Consider the following 16,384-nt stretch of genomic DNA (forward strand, 5'->3'; position numbering starts at 1 on the left):
CATAGGATTCTCAGTCTAGGATGTCCAAACAATGACAGGCTTTTTGTTTATTTTCTTATTTTAGTAGCTTGAGTTTGTTAAATCAATTTCAGAGGATATTATAGGTGGCACACACACATACTATATAGTGATTTGTAAACAGTGAAAGAGTTTTGTGTGCTTGAACTCTGTGATGACTGCTGCCTTTGCAGGAGAAGTTCTCAGCTGTTTGAAATTGAGTTTTCTAGGATACTTTTAGCTCAGTCATTTGTGGATTTTAGTTTCTGGTATATAAGACTCTGTATCGATGTCAGTCAACCATCTAAGTGAATTAATGCTCTTTTGGGAAAACTACAGTGACTGTAAGAGAGCACAGAATGCCATTAAAAAAAATCATACTATGGGCTAGAGAGATTGCTTAGTAGTTAAGGCGCTTGCCTGCAAAACCTAAGGACCTAAGTTCAATTCCCCAGCACCCTCATAAGTCAGATGCACAAGTTGGCACATGTGTCTGGAATTCATCTGCAGCTGAAGCCCTGGCATGCCTATCCCCCACCCCTCAAAATAAATAAATGAATAAGTAAATAAATAAATCTTAAAAACTATATGAGTATGCTATGAGTAGGAGCTCTTAAGTAGTCGCAGTGATCATATTCTTTGGGTGATAGGTAATTTATCTATTTCATTAAGCATATAACTTAGACATATCTATGTTCCTGTGGATTCCAGATAATTTTATCATGATACAAAGTTAATGATAACAAATAATTCTTATCAATGTAACCTCAGTTTTATTATATTTGTATCTTTCCTTAAAATATACTTGCTACATATTATTTATTTACATTTTTGCCTAATTTGTATTGACAAGACTGAATCACATAGGGAAGAGTTTTTGATCACCTTTATGATATATCCAATGTCCAATTCTAAAGGATTATCCACAACAGCTATCAGATATTTTATATGTGTAATAAAGTAAATAATAATAATTTAAATAAACCATTTACTGTCCCCCAATATTTTCCATAGGCCCACAAGATGTGATAGGTCCAAAAGACTCCTTTACGCTTACAATCATGTTTACTTTTCCTGATATAATTATGCATATATTTTAGTGCTATTCAGAGAATCAGAAAGGGATTCCATAGTATGAATGTTGTGACAAAAGGTATAGTGGTTAAAAACATGCCTCACAGAGCCATACTCTTTGATCTTAACCCCAATTTCATATAGTAGCTAACATTCAAGAAGTGACCAAATGTCCTCATTTCCCTCAACTGTAAAATGTTACTTTGTCATCATGTTACTTTGTCATAATGTAATGATATGTGAACATTGTTCAAATATTACCAGTAACAGGAATAGAATCATTCCTCAAGTACATAGAGGCTAGCCTACAGTAAATAAGAGGTTTGTTGAGTGGCTGGAAAGGTGATTAAATGAATCAATAGTATAAAAGTCTTCAAATGATGAGAGTGGATAAAATGATCACAGATATGAGCCAACAGAATTTCTGAATGCTAACAATTATACTGACAACAGAACTATGTTGAACTATCACCCAATACTAGATCCAGTGGAGCTAGTGAATGTTAGCCTTCTTTCTCATGATGTCCCTAAAATGCAGCTGCCTTGCTTTCACATTTTTTTCCATTCTAACTGATAATTCATCACCTTCACACTTAATATAGGTGGTGTTCAGGGTTTCAGTAAATGTAAGGTAATTTATGATTTCATCTTTCTCAAGTAATTTTCAATCAAGGGAAGTTATCCAACAATACTGGAAGTTGCACATGGGAGCATTTTATTTTAAGGTTTCATTAGCATGCATAAATTCACAACCCCTCCCAATCTCTATCCACTTTTGCAAATAATTGAAGAAAATGACTCAATATATATGGATATGAGTTTTTAGGTTAGCAAATAGGGCATGACATCTTAAGAATTTTAAATGTGGAACATTAGCTGTGTTATAATTAAATTACTAATGATTAAATCAATTCTCCTTGTAAAATGAAGACAGCATTGTGTGGAAAACATGAAAAATCCAGATCATATAGAAAACATATTGTAGTTTGAGTCAGGATATTTTCCATCACCTTTAATCATTACCTATGAATATGAAAATGATTTAATTCCTTTGCTCTCAGCTTCATTAAACATTGAACAGAGATAATAATTATGTACATACACAAAGCAAAAGCTTAAACAAATTCTTTTATTCACTTACTATTCCATAGATTCCCATAATGCACCTCATTCAGATCTATGGAACACTCTTGGCTGTTTTGGAAGATTTCACATAAGCATGAATGAGGAAGGAGGCACTACACAGTCACAGTGGGTGACAAGGGGAGTGGCTTCCTGCCCATGCACCTAAATGTATGCCTGGTTCCCTGTGGATTTTGTCCAAATGTGCAATTTTCATTCCAATGAGTGTCTTCTGACTTGTTTTTTAGTAAGTATAACTTAAAATGCCTGTTCCCTGAAGAATGGTCACTTTGTGTTTTCTCTAAGATCAAGAATTCTATCTCTATTAGGCCCAGGAATATCAACAATGTCTCTCAAGGAGTGTGTTACCTGCCACAAATGGCATGGCATTTTAAAGCATTCACAGTCCTCCACTGAGTTACTTATTAAGGAATTTTGTAAATTTGATACTGCTTATTTCTTACTATTGACACCTCCAATACAATACACTTTGCTGGATCATATAACTCAAATGGCAGCCTGATCAATAGTAGCCTAAAACTTCCACAGAGCCATTTTGTCCCCCATGTTTAACTTACAATTTGCAACTTTACATGTCATTTACTATACAAGATGGTAACTCTAGACATGGAATGTTCTGTGTCCAGAATCTTGGTGTCACTGTGGGCAATGGATCCTAGGGCCCAGTCCTAAGGTGTGAGAGCATACCAGAATTCCAGTCTAAAGATATACAAAGTGTCTGAGCTTGGCCTTAGGTTTCTGGAGTATGCTTGCTTGATTTTGGTTGTGCTTACTTTTATCTCTGCATAGACCTGTGAAAGTGGGCCACCTTCTTTTGCCATTATGGAATTTCCCCTCCATCTGTAAGCTTCAATAAATCCATTCCTCCATAAGTGTGTTGGTGTAGAAGTTCATCCCAGCAACTGAAGCTGACTTGGTCCTTGAAACCTGGTAGCATTTATATGTCTCCCTCATAGGGTAAATGTGTTACTAAGGACTCTAGCATATTAGTCACATGTTTCTAATCAAAATAATGTCATTTAGGGGCTATAGTCTGGAGTTCACATATCTTTAAAAACAGAAGCATTAATTTAATCTATCTCAGATGCAAAAATATTATTTGTTCATGTAAATATATGAGATTTCTGATCTACTTTTGCAAGTAGACTGGAGATGAAAGTATTTTCCAAATCACTGGCTATCCTATACCTAAGATTTTAACAATATGCAATATTTTGGACAGAACAACTATGACCCAGACAAGTACTTGGATAATTATTCAATACCCTGTAATCAGTCTGTAGCACAGAGTTTCTACAAGGAAAAGCTAAAAATAAGCACAAATATATTAAGCACTATCACAGCTATAGTTTTCAGGTTTTTAAGAATGCAATCTGCTCCACATATTAGTTCTGACTTTTAGGGACTTCAGAAATGACCAGTGAATGGACCCATTGACCCAGTAACTAAATTAAGAACTGGTTCTTACCCAAGACTCTCTGAAGGTCCACTTTCTAAATGAAAGACATTAATTACACTTTTGCTACCGACTTTCCATTACTTTAGAGTCTAATCATCCTTAGATGTGAATGAGCCTAGCTTTTTGATCACCTTCCATTCCACTGAATGTGAGCTGAGGAGGAGTACCACGACCGAACTTCTTAAAGATCTATGCAGCGTCTTCCTGACTGCCTTGTCCATTACAATCTATGGGACTCAACCACTGGTGTGTGTTTGCATCTTACATAATCCATCCCTTACCACTTGCCCCATCCTCACATTCCTCATTCCTTCTTTGATAATCCTTTGGGGAAATTTAGGATTTTCTATGGAAAGGAAATACCTTCTCAAACTTTTCTGTTGTGTTTTTGAGGTAGGGTCTCACTCTAGCCCAGGCTAATCTGGAATTCACCATGTAGTCTCAGTGTGGCCTCAAACTCACAGTGATCCTCCTATATCTGCCTCTGAATTGCTGGGATTAAAGGCTTGCCCCACCATGCCCAGACAGATTTTTAAGACTATGCTAATTTTTGCTCTTTTATATTGGCTTCTTATAAGTCTTTTAATTATATGACTCAAGAAAGTTAGCCATAAATTAATGAATTCTTCTTTGTTCAGCTTTAAATCATGATATCCTTAATCAAGTCCCCTTTAAATCCACCCCTGATGCATTATTCACACTGCTGTTGGTATATGTTAACAAATCCCTATAGTTCTCATGATGTACACTGTCATTATTACCAGTCCCCATACACATAAAGCTGAGTTTTTCAGTTATTTAACTCTAGCTATTAGTTTGTCATCCAAGACAGAAGGGTGATGACATCTTCCAAGAGAAAGACCTGTTAATTTCTGATGGAAAGATGTCTGCAGCCTCATATGACATAAGCAAAGCTACCTCTTGTTAAGGAATAGAGACTCCTTCTAAAAGCCAAGAAAGCCGGTGGGCTTCAATTGGGCTAATGTTATGAAGGATAGTTAAATAAATGTCTCATTCTATTTTTCAAGGAGCTAGGATTTCCTCTTAAGGAAGCTTGCATTGGTCCACATTGGTCCATGCTCCTAGACTTTTTCTTTTTCTTTTTAAATTAGTTTTTTACTTAGTGAATACAGTCAAGTTGGTAGCTTTGTTAGCCTCCTCCCTGTCCTCCTCCCTCTGTAGGGACCCTCCTCATTGGGGAATATGGGTTTTACATTGTGGAGTTAGCCATCAGTTATGGGTAGGAAGCACTGTCTCTGTGCATAATGACCCAAAGTCTGGGCTCTGACATTCTTTCCTGCCTCTCTTCAGCAAATTTTCCTGAGTCATGTTGGATTCATTTTAGGTCTGCTTCAGTGGTGAAGTCTTGGGAGCCTCTGTGTCTCTGGATATCTGGTTTGGTAGGAGTTGATTGTCTTTGTGTCTATCTCCTTCACTCTTGTGCTGGTACCAGGTTCACCACTAAAACAGCACTCTTGCTTTTTTCCCCATTTATTCTTAGTTTCAGCTGGGGCCCTTTTGAGGTATGATGGGAGTGGTTCTCTCCTTAGGATCTGTGTCAGTATGTTAAAAAGAAGCAAATTCTCAGATGGAGAGTAAAATTAACACCAGATAACTGGGATAACCATTGTATTTTTAGAAAGAAATTAATAGGTGTAGGCCCTCTTGTAGCCCATGATTGGTGGGAGCTTGATAATGGAGAATGGGCTAATTTTTAGATATGATTCTGATTTGTTTCACAGCTCCAGCTGTGGGTTCCATTCCACTGAGCAGATCAGTTAGCCAAATCAAGAGCAGTTGGTTTCCCACTATGGCCGTGCACCACTATTGCACTTGTGTGAGCATCACGTCAGGTTGCTTGTTGCTAAGTAGGTTAGACCATGAGTTGCTTGGACAGATATTGATCATTATACTCCAGTCACTCATGTAGCACCTTCTGGTACTAGGTAGGCTAACTGTCTGGGTACTGACTCTCTTCCAGCTTCCAGCCATGTCACTCCATGTCAATAGCATATGGTGTCTTTAGCAGTAGGGTCTTAACCTTTGGTGGGTCATCAAGTACTCTGACAGAAATCTGCATTCTTTTGGGAAACCTTGTAGGTTTCTCTGATCAAGAGCTCATTGTGGATGTTAACCACATGCTGGTACTGGGAGTTACAAGTCAGCACCCAAGAAGAGAAGGAAGAAAAAGATGAGTAATATAAAAGAGATAGAGAGAAGTGGGGAGAGAGAGAAAGAGAGAGAGAAAGGAAGAAAGAAACCAGAGAAGATTAAGGTAGACTTTTTCTTAATCGCCCTGCCTTGTCTGATCATTTAAATTTTTCTGGAGTTCTACAATTTTGACAATATCCTTAAGCTGCCATTCAGATATATATGCTTGTCTACTACAAAAGATGATAGCCACTAAGTTAGGTACTAGGGAAAACCTTCAGGCTAAGATCCTTAGCCAGTAACTTCTTGTTCACTGCCTTCAGTCTGTTAATATCTCTATTATGGCATGTATACAATGCAGCAATATTCAGCCAATTATGTCTTTACAATAATCATCCCTGTGATATTTTTCACATACTTACAGCATGGTACCTGTCACAGCATTCTCTCCCAGGGACATTTTAGCTGCTGGTAAAATCTTTAGCAAGTGAACTACTCCTGTTTTTTGTTTGCATACTTTGTCTGATTTATTTTGTTTTTGTTTGAGATTAACTCTCTTAATGGCTCAGGCTGTCTTAGAACTCATTACATATGGCAGAGTGGTTTTAAACTTGTTCTTATCTTGCTGATTTAGCATTCCAGGTGTTTCCAAGTGCAGTAATAATAGGCATGAGCCACCAATTACTCCTGGGGTGCTACTTTGTAACTTGAATTATTCAACATTTTCCCCTTGTAACCAGAATATGCTATCTTCACCAGCCAAGGTGATAAGTCATTCAGTCTCAAATTTCATCTTACAGTCTAGTTTTTCTAACTTCTCTTAGAACCACCTAAGCTAGTCAGGGTTCTTTGAGAAGCCACCTCAAGGCTATATTCAATATATGAGACACAATTATAAGGGAACATAGGAAGAGAGTTAGTGGAGTCTGGGATAGTCACCAAACTCTGATGTGGTTCTGATTGTTTTGAAGAAGAATACAAAAGGAAAATTGCAGGCTAGAAGACTGAGTGGACAATGAAGTGAAATTCTTTAAAAGTTCAGAAGGTTAATAGGACTCCTGGAGAGAGTGTTTTTCCTATTTCCTGTCAATGTCTTTGTCTCAGTGTCTCATCATACTCATTAATGTCTGGGGTTGTGGCATTAATGCCAAGGGGTGATGACAAATACAGACCAAAAGGGGGTGGATTTCAGAGCTCACATACTGATGGTAAGGTCTAACCATAGCTCTTTCATTATTGACATAATAGTATGTATTAAAGGCTTACATGTCAGCATTGCTCCAAGTACAATATAGGTGTCTCATTGATTCTTCCCAATATTGTGATATTATATTTTTAATTCTGTTTTGTACAGATGAAACAACCAAAGCAAATGGCTTGCCCAAGTCTACATAACTGAAAACTAGTAGGAATGGATAAAAAATAGATCTCTCTGACTGCACAGTAGCTATCTTCAATAACATATTCTTGTCCTGAAAGACATAGAATATGTGAGGTAAAGAGACATGAGGACGTACATAATAATATATCATTGTTTTTAATGTTGACAATAATAAAGCATGTATAAGACAGGTTGTTTATAACTGGCAGAGGAAATTGAAGAATACTATCTATGATTTACAGCAGCAGAGGCAGCCTCACTGTCATTCACACAAGGAAGAACAATGAATATAAAATTTGTAAGGAATTGTAGCTGAATCCCTCCTCTCCCCCCCTCCCGAACAGCCCTTGGGGGTGGGGGTTAGACAGCACAGAGTCAACAACACAGACTCTGGGAGTTAGGTAAGAAGCTAAAAGCAGACATTATTGAGGAAAACAAACATCTCTATATACCCCTTACCCACTTCCCATTAGTCCTTTTGTTGTTTGGCATTGTGTTGTCCCTTTTCATTAGTTCATTTCCTGCATCAGCAGTGGCAGGGTTTAGGTTGGCTCACAGGTGAAGCAGTAGTCACACATGTGCTCTAATCTCAATGCCTAGTTCCAGGGTCCCCCTGGCTATATTTCTCCTACATATCCACCCTTTTAAAATTTCTTTTGGCATTCCAGTGGGAATTTGAGCCCAGTGCTCTGGTTTTATTACTCCCACCTCAGAGGGCACCCAGCATAATGGACCGTGTCTCTTTTAGGTTGTCCTCCTCAAGGTTAAGCCTTAACCATAATTGGCACATGAATTTTTAATTCATGTCCTGTCTTAGGTTGACCCAGACCAAGAGGACATTACCTATCTTTGACTACTGGCCTTGGAAGGATGACCACTCTGGAAGACATGCAGGGAGGTTTGGGAGGGCAATTTATATAGAGGCTTCATGGATTTCTATGATCCAGGCTCCATTGACGTCACGAGGTGGACCACTATTAGGATGTGCAAGAACCATGAGTACCTGGAGTGTAGACTTATGGATGGTGTGTTGCCGTGACACATGCTGAAGGAGACACTTAAGGAGAACAATTAGAAACAAAATAACTCTGCCCATAATAGCATATGTAAAAATCCAGGAGGGGTCAAATAGTCTTTTAGAGCACATTTGATTACTGAAATACATTTAGTTAAAGAATGGCACAAGGACTTCTAAAATCATTTTGTCCAATCTTTAAAATTTTTGTTGTACTGTGGAGGCATAATCCATATATATGAGGTATAGAAAGTAGGCACATCTCACACCTTAAGTATCCATATTTATAAATATAGGCAGAGCCTGTTATCAGTCTTGAAAATAGTACCAATTGATTTACAATCTGACTAACTTAACCTAGGAATTTTCAGAAAAGGACAGGTATGACCGTATTAAGTCTTAGCACCTATGTTTGAAAACATCTTTGATTAGTTCAGATCCTGTGTGGGTACCAATTACCCAGAGAACACTGGAAACATAACCACAGAGTATGAATATTATTTTTCTCAGATGAGGACCATTGTTTGAGGATGAGGCTTTACCCTAAAGTAGGGAATATGTGCTAAGAGTTAATTTTGTTATAAGAACTGGACTTAAAATGTCAGAAATGAGACAGTTACTTTACATACAACAGAGCAGAATCTGCTCTTTTCTGAACCAAAGCACCTAGCTAAATTTTAATATAACCCTTGATAACTCTTTTTAGAGAAAATACACCCAAGGATTTTGGCTTAATCTTGATAGCTATTGATTTTGTGTACCATAGGAATTTATTAACATAAAACAATTTTATGTTTTACCCATGACTTACATTTGATAAGCTTAAGCAAGCTATCACAACATATGTTAGCCTGAAAATTAGTTTGTTGTTTAAGATTTTGTAAACAGTAGAATAATCTTTAACTTTAGGCATGGTATTGAGGTTTAGCCTGAAAATTCTTTCCTACTCATGCACATATTTATACATATACTTTAACATTTTGATCTATGTACCACTCAAAAAGCATTTTTAAAAAAAATTTTTTATTTATTTATTTGAGAGCAACAGACACAGAGAGAAAGACAGATAGAAGGAGAGAGAGAGAATGGGCGCGCCAGGGCTTCCAGCCTCTGCAAACGAACTCCAGACACGTGCGCCCCCTTGTACATCTGGCTAACGTGGGACCTGTGGAACCGAGCCTCGAACTGGGGTCCTTAGGCTTCACAGGCAAGCACTTAACTGCTAAGCCATCTCTCCAGCCCTCAAAAAGCATTTTTAATGAGCATTCTATGTCCCAACATTGAAAAATTCTTTCCCAGTTCCTTCAATCAACTCATCTCACCCCAATATTAACTATCTTTCTTATAAGGCTATTAAGGAAAACTACATCAAATTGATTAATCCTATTACTGACTGACAAGCAAGTAGTCAAAAGACAATTTTATGTCAATACCAATAACACACTTGGAAATGATTTTGTTAGGAGTAACTAAGTCAAATTTTGTTGATATCTTGAGGTAGGCTTGCCTAGAAGTCAGGTCAGTTGCCTCCTCTTTTTAAGCAAAAGGATATTACAATCTTTTTTTTCTTTAATACCTGACAAAATATAAGTTGCCACTTCAGAGAGAATACTGTTGTTTTTAATAATCCTCTATGTAAGTTGTTGACCTAGAACATAAACTCAGTAATTATATTTATGATATCATGTAACAAAAGTATGGAATCCTTTACGTAAAACAGAGTTAAATGTGACCTTTTTTTTTTTTTTGTCACTTCTTGGTGCTGGCACTGTGGTGGCCATGACTTCTTCAGGGGAAGAAGATTTCAAACTTGCTGTGATGGCAAGGAGAATGGGGACAAAAGAGGCAGGGGGAACAATCCCTGAGCCAACTTCATGCTTCCTGGCGAGGAAGAGAACCCTCATCCATAAGTCTGGGTCCCACGTGTTCCCCGGAGAGCTCTAGGGTGCCAATATAGCAGCCTCATTCCAAAAATAGTCCAACTCTGCACACTTAACCTTAAGTCCCCCAGTTACAAGAAGGGATTTGCGTGCCCTGACCTGGGGCTTCTTGAAGTGTGACAGCAGGTGCCCATCTCATAAGCAAAGCGAAAGCAGAAGAGACAAGAAGTGTGTCGGAAGAGTGTCTTGTGCTCAATGGGGAACTTCTGTGTTTCGTTAGGCCACTCTGGGGTTCTGTGTCCTTAGAGGTCAGCCTTTATGAGGAGACACCAGGCAAACTGAGCATGGAGAATGTACCGCCCTAACGTTAAGATGGACAAACACAGATTAAAAGCAAGAGAGGCTGCCTTGCTCACCTTCAGGGAACAAAGAACTTGGAACACAAAAGGGGCCAACTTACAGAGAAAACAGCAAGTGGAGGGGAGGGGGGGAGGGGGAGTTGGAGGGGGTTGTATCATGCTGTGAGAGAGGAAAGGCGTCCATGAGCTTGCCAGCAGGAGAAAATGAAATTCAGTCTACAAAAGGGAGTAAAATCAGGACCCAAGACGCAAGGTCCGAAGAGCCCCATGTTGGGCGCCAGCTGTTGCTGGATCCCCCCACCCCCACCAACAGTCCTTGGGGGTGGGGGTTAGAAGTTGTAACGTCAACTACACAAGCTCTGGGAGTGAGGTGAGAAGCTGAAAGCAGACTCATTTATTGAGGAAAACGGACATCTCTACATCTCCCTTCCCAGCTTCCCATTGGTCCTTTCATTGTTTGGCATTGTGGTGTCCCTTTTTCATTGGCTCATTTCCTGCCTCAGCAGTGTCTGGATGTTTAGTCAGGGTTTAGGTTGGCTCATGGGGGAAGTAGCAGTTGTTCATGTGCTGTAATCTCAGAACCTCATCCCAGGGCCCCCCTGGCTATGCTTCTCCTACAGGGAATGTGGGAGGGAAACAAAGTCTCCTGGCAATTGGACTGAAAAATAATCGGCACCAAAAGAGTATGGGGGAACAGCTAAGAAAAGTATCCAAATGTTGGAATGTATCCTTTGGTGCTAAAAATAAACACCATATTCAATGTGTAAGAAAGGCATAGGCTTGAAAACAAAAAAATTCATGAAATAAGTGGACATATTGTCTCTTACATAGAACAAACCTAATTAGTGCTGAGATTTTGATATACAATTCTACCAATTTTAAAGGGAATGCCTTATCATAAGATCCACCTACCATACTTCAACTACTCATTTTTTTCAGTACATATGTCATGAAAGTGTGAGATGGACAAATAAAATGGCCTATGAAATATTGTTTAACATATAAAACTACAAGTAGCTTACACATGTATACACAGGAAAATTAATAGGCTATGGAATATCAAAAACATGCCAACTTAGAAATTATGAGTATTTAAGAAATACTAATTACCATTGGCCAAGAACTAGGAACATAAAAGTGAAGAAGACTGATATAGTAACTGACCCTTTAAAGCTTATAGTCTGTATGTCAAATAAAATAGATTATTGATAATTAAACTATGATGCATGAATATTGAAAGGATCAGTTGATGCTGTGATGGGAAATAATTGGAGTTATAAACAGGAAGCAATATTTTAATATATAATCAATTAGGTGGGGTTAGAAATATCTTTGAGATAATAAAGCAAATCATAAGAAATGGAGAATATGTACTTGATAAAAGGAGAACAATTTTCCAGACATGAGAATTAATATGCAGTAACTGGGAGGCAAAGTACTGTGAATGTTCTATCCTCCAGGATATACGTACAGGGCCCAGGTTACTAAAAAAGAACTGGCCCTTTAAGGAAGAGATGTGGCCTCCATTTTAATGTAAGGAAATAAATGAGATGGGCTACAATGGAGGTAGGCACATAACTATTGACAATAAAAATGTAAGCTTAGTTTCAACATACCATCTTATATTTATATTTATATTGTTATATTATTTGTAATAGAGAATCAACTTCATATTGTGCTTAGATTATGATTCTCAGCTCTTCTAAATTTTGATTTTAATTTTGGTAAATAATTTTTTCAAATATTAGAAAATATAATCTATTGAAATTGACAGTATTTTCCAAGTAGGCTTGAAAAATCATAAATAATTTCACACAGTGCTGACATGGAAATTCATTCTGGCTGTGTTAGGAATATGCTGTATTCTTTTTCCTTGGCTTCCCATTTTTCAAAAGCTCTAGATTTAACATCTGTTTAAAAAAAACTCTGTAGAAATGTCAAATACAAAACAATTATAAACATGAGATTGAAATAAGCATGTATACATTCTGAACACCCATATAAATAGTGCTAAATTGAATTACATTAGAATTATTAAAGCAACTGAAGTTGTAAATGGAATATAACTCATTTTAACATTATTTACAAATGAAATTCAAATGAATATTTTCCTAAAATACTTTAAAAATACTTCAAAAATTTTCCCATTTTAATATAAAATATATGTGCAGGTAAGAAATTAAAATTAAAAACAGAACTCCTGATGCCTTTTAAATACAGATATAGTAGTGTGTCAAGTTTTAGTTGAGATTTCTATATAAAGTCTGAAACTGGTCCAGTAATTTTTAAAAGTATTATTTTAGAAGATCATATAATGTAACTAATTAAAATGTCAAAAAATAATTTATATTTCTTTGATGTTTGTGTTTCTGTTGCTATTTTAAAACATATTTTATTTATTTATTTGAAAGAGTGTGTGTGTGAGTAATAAAGAGGCAGATAGAGGGAGAATAGGTACACCCGGACCTCAGACTCATGAGCCACCTTGTGCATCTGGCTTATGTTGGTACCGGGGAATCAAACCGGGGTCCTTAGGCTTTGAAGGCAAGTGCTTTAACTGTTATACCATCTCTCCTTCACTGCTTTTTATCTTTCTACATACAGTATTATTGGACCTTAAAAGAATAATGTACTTGGTCATAAAAATAAAGAGAAAAATCATGACATGGAAACCAAACAAAGCAATCAAATAAAAAAAAAAAATGTTGAACGAGAAAAATATATAAATTAGAACCAGTATGAGAATTTGAAGATCCTGTAGATTTCTAAATTGCTTCTATATTAGTAGTTTTTAGGTAATAAAATTTATAGTTCAAGTTGATTACTTTAGGACAAACTTTTCAAAATAGAACTTTGTTAGTCAATCAAGTGTTTGCTTCTTTGTGTAACAATATGATCTGACTGACTAATACTAATATATTGAAGAACCATATAAATGTATTAAAAGCAATGATTCCAAGTCTATATACATAAGTGTGTAATACAGTAAGAGTCTACCTCAATATGTATCATTCTTTGCCAAGAATATATTTTCCCATGCTGTGGTGGAGACATAACTTGTTCATTACAATGGAAAATTGAGAACTTTCAGAATTATGAAAAAAAAAAAAACCCAGAAACAACTGCTTCATGCAGTGCCACTGCATGTGGAAATATGGACTGAGATGGATTTTAATGGAGACTGTGTGTATCATATATGATTATATAAAGGAAATCTACCCAGATTTCTAAGGCTGATACTTGAAGTAGTTGAAACATCACAACAAAGAAGTAAAACCCACCCAGAGAAAAAGTAATGAAACTTTTGTATGTGGACAAGATTTAGTCAATTTTGTATGGCATTAAAAAATTTACAAATTTAGTTGGAGGCCTGAATAAATGACATAGTGATCAAAGGAAACTTGGAATATTTCAATAGAGAGTTCCCTTAAATATAGAACATGTGGCTATCTAATGCAACTGGACTGCAATTAATACTTTTAATTAATTTTAATTTAAATCTGAAAATGGATCTGGAATTCAGCAATTGTGAACATTTTTAAGTGTAGTTTGGAGATTTTATGCAAATTTTCATACACAATTATACCATTAATGAATTGTACAGAATAAAAATTTAATATACTAATTGAAAGGTCCTGTAGGTAAAAATGCACTGATTTTGAAAGCTTAGTATGTAAAAAGAAAGCAAACTATCTCATTAAAATTTGAAGATTGGGCTGGAGGCATGGATCAGTGGTTAATAATATTTAATGCAAGTATGAGGGCCTAGGGAGGCAAGATAGGCTACATAAGTTCAATCCTAAGATCCACATAAGCATTAGAGTGTGACCATGAATGTTTATAACCCCAGGGTAACAGGGGAGCAAAGACCCAAGATTCACCAGAGCTAGGGAAAAATAGCAAATTCCAGGATCAGTTAGAGACTCTGGCTCAAATAACAACAGGCAGAAGAACCATGGGTCAGAACAGCCAAAGTTTGACTCTAGCTACCATAAAAAAGTACACCCTGCTACAGGCAAGCACACTTTCTGAAAAATAAAGTATATAAAAATGACTTTTCATAAAGCTATGAAAGAGGATTAGAATACATCTGTACCCAAAATATCACTATCTAACAATCTCAAAATTTACAAGATAGAAATATAATAAATGAAATTTGGAATAAACACAGTTCTACATTAACTGTTGTTTTGATACCATGGAAATCAGTGCCAAATAAAGTCCAAATGGATTAAAGACATCAATATAAGACCTGAAACATTTCAATGACTGGAAGAAAAAAATAGGAAGCATACTCCATGATATAGGACTGGGTAAAGACTGCCTACACAAAACACCAGTAGCCAAGGAAATTAAACAAGCACTCAAACAATGGGATATCATGAAGCTAAAAAGCTTTTGCATTGACAAACATACCATAAGCAGAGCCAATAGATTACCCACTGAGTGGGAGAAAATCTTTGCCAGCTATAACACTGACAGAGGCCTAATATCTAGAATCTACAAAGAACTCCAAAAAAACTAAACAATAAAAAAAAATTAAGCACCCCACTCCAAAAGTGGGGCAGAGAACTAAATAGGATGTTCTTAGAGAAAGAATTACAAATAGCTAACACACTCTTAAGAAAATGTTCAACATCCCTAACCATTAGGGAAATGCAAATTAAAGAAACTATGAGATTCTGCCTTATCCCAGTAAGGATAGCAAACAATAAAAAAATCAAATGAAAACAAATGTTGGTGAGGCTGTGAAGAAACAGGAACCCTCATTCACTCTTGGTGGGAATTTAAGCTGGTACAACCACTGTGGAAATCAATTTGAAAACTCCTGAAAAGGATGAAAATAGAGTTTCCTGCAGACCCTGATATTTCCTTACTGGACATTTACCCTAAAAGCTCCACATCTCAGTTCAGATATATTTGCTCAAACTTGTTTATAGCTGCTCAATTCATAATAGCTAAAAACTGAAATCAACACAGGTGCCCATCATTGCATGGATGGATAACCAAGATGTGGTATATTTACATGATGGAATTATACTCAGCAGTAAGAAAGAATGACACATTGAAATTTGTAGAAAAATGGTCCAACATGGAACATACAATTTTAAGTGAACTCATACAATCAAAGAAGCACAATAATCACATGATCTCACTCATCTGAAGTTCCTAACCTGGATCAGCCCAAGTTGTTGACATAACTGAACAGTATCTTGAGGTTTGGACAATAGGAAGGGTAGGGCTTGGAGGAAGGGAGAGGGTGGGTGGGGCACAAAATCTGAACTCAAATTGAACTTGTATCATAGAATCCTATATCCTGGAAATTAGACTAAAAGTTGGAAGCTTCAAGCAAACATTAAATGGAGCATCTGAATCAAAGGATCCTGGAGATAGTGAGATGAAAGCAAACCTCAAAATTTTCCTGTTTCTCTTTCTTCTCTGGATTTTGTGTTTTTCTTCTCCCTTGGCACTGACATATAATTCCCTGTACCAAGATGTGGTCTACATCCAACAATGAGCTGTTGATCAGAGAGACCTATATCTCCCAAAACAAACAAGGCAGACTTCTGTCAGAGCAGTTGATTATCCACCAGAGGTTAATGGTAAGATCCTACTGCTGAAAACACCAATTGCAATGGGTATAGACCATGGAGAGATCTAATTGGAATCCAGAGGAAAGCCAGTCCTCAGATAATTAGCCCATCTATTGCTGTATGGTATTACATGAGCTACCAGGGGAAAGTAGTCAACATCTGTCCAAACAACTCAAACTCGAAGCAACTCAAAAGCAAACAACCTGATGTGATGCTCACATAAGTGCAATAGTGGCACACATCCATGGTGGGTAACCAACTGCTCATGGATTGGCTAACAGATCCTCTCAGTGAAAAGGAAACCATATCTGGAACTGGGAAACAAATCAGA

The sequence above is a fragment of the Jaculus jaculus genome, chromosome 7, assembly GCF_020740685.1.
Source record: "Jaculus jaculus isolate mJacJac1 chromosome 7, mJacJac1.mat.Y.cur, whole genome shotgun sequence".
Taxonomy (NCBI): Eukaryota; Metazoa; Chordata; class Mammalia; order Rodentia; family Dipodidae; genus Jaculus; species Jaculus jaculus.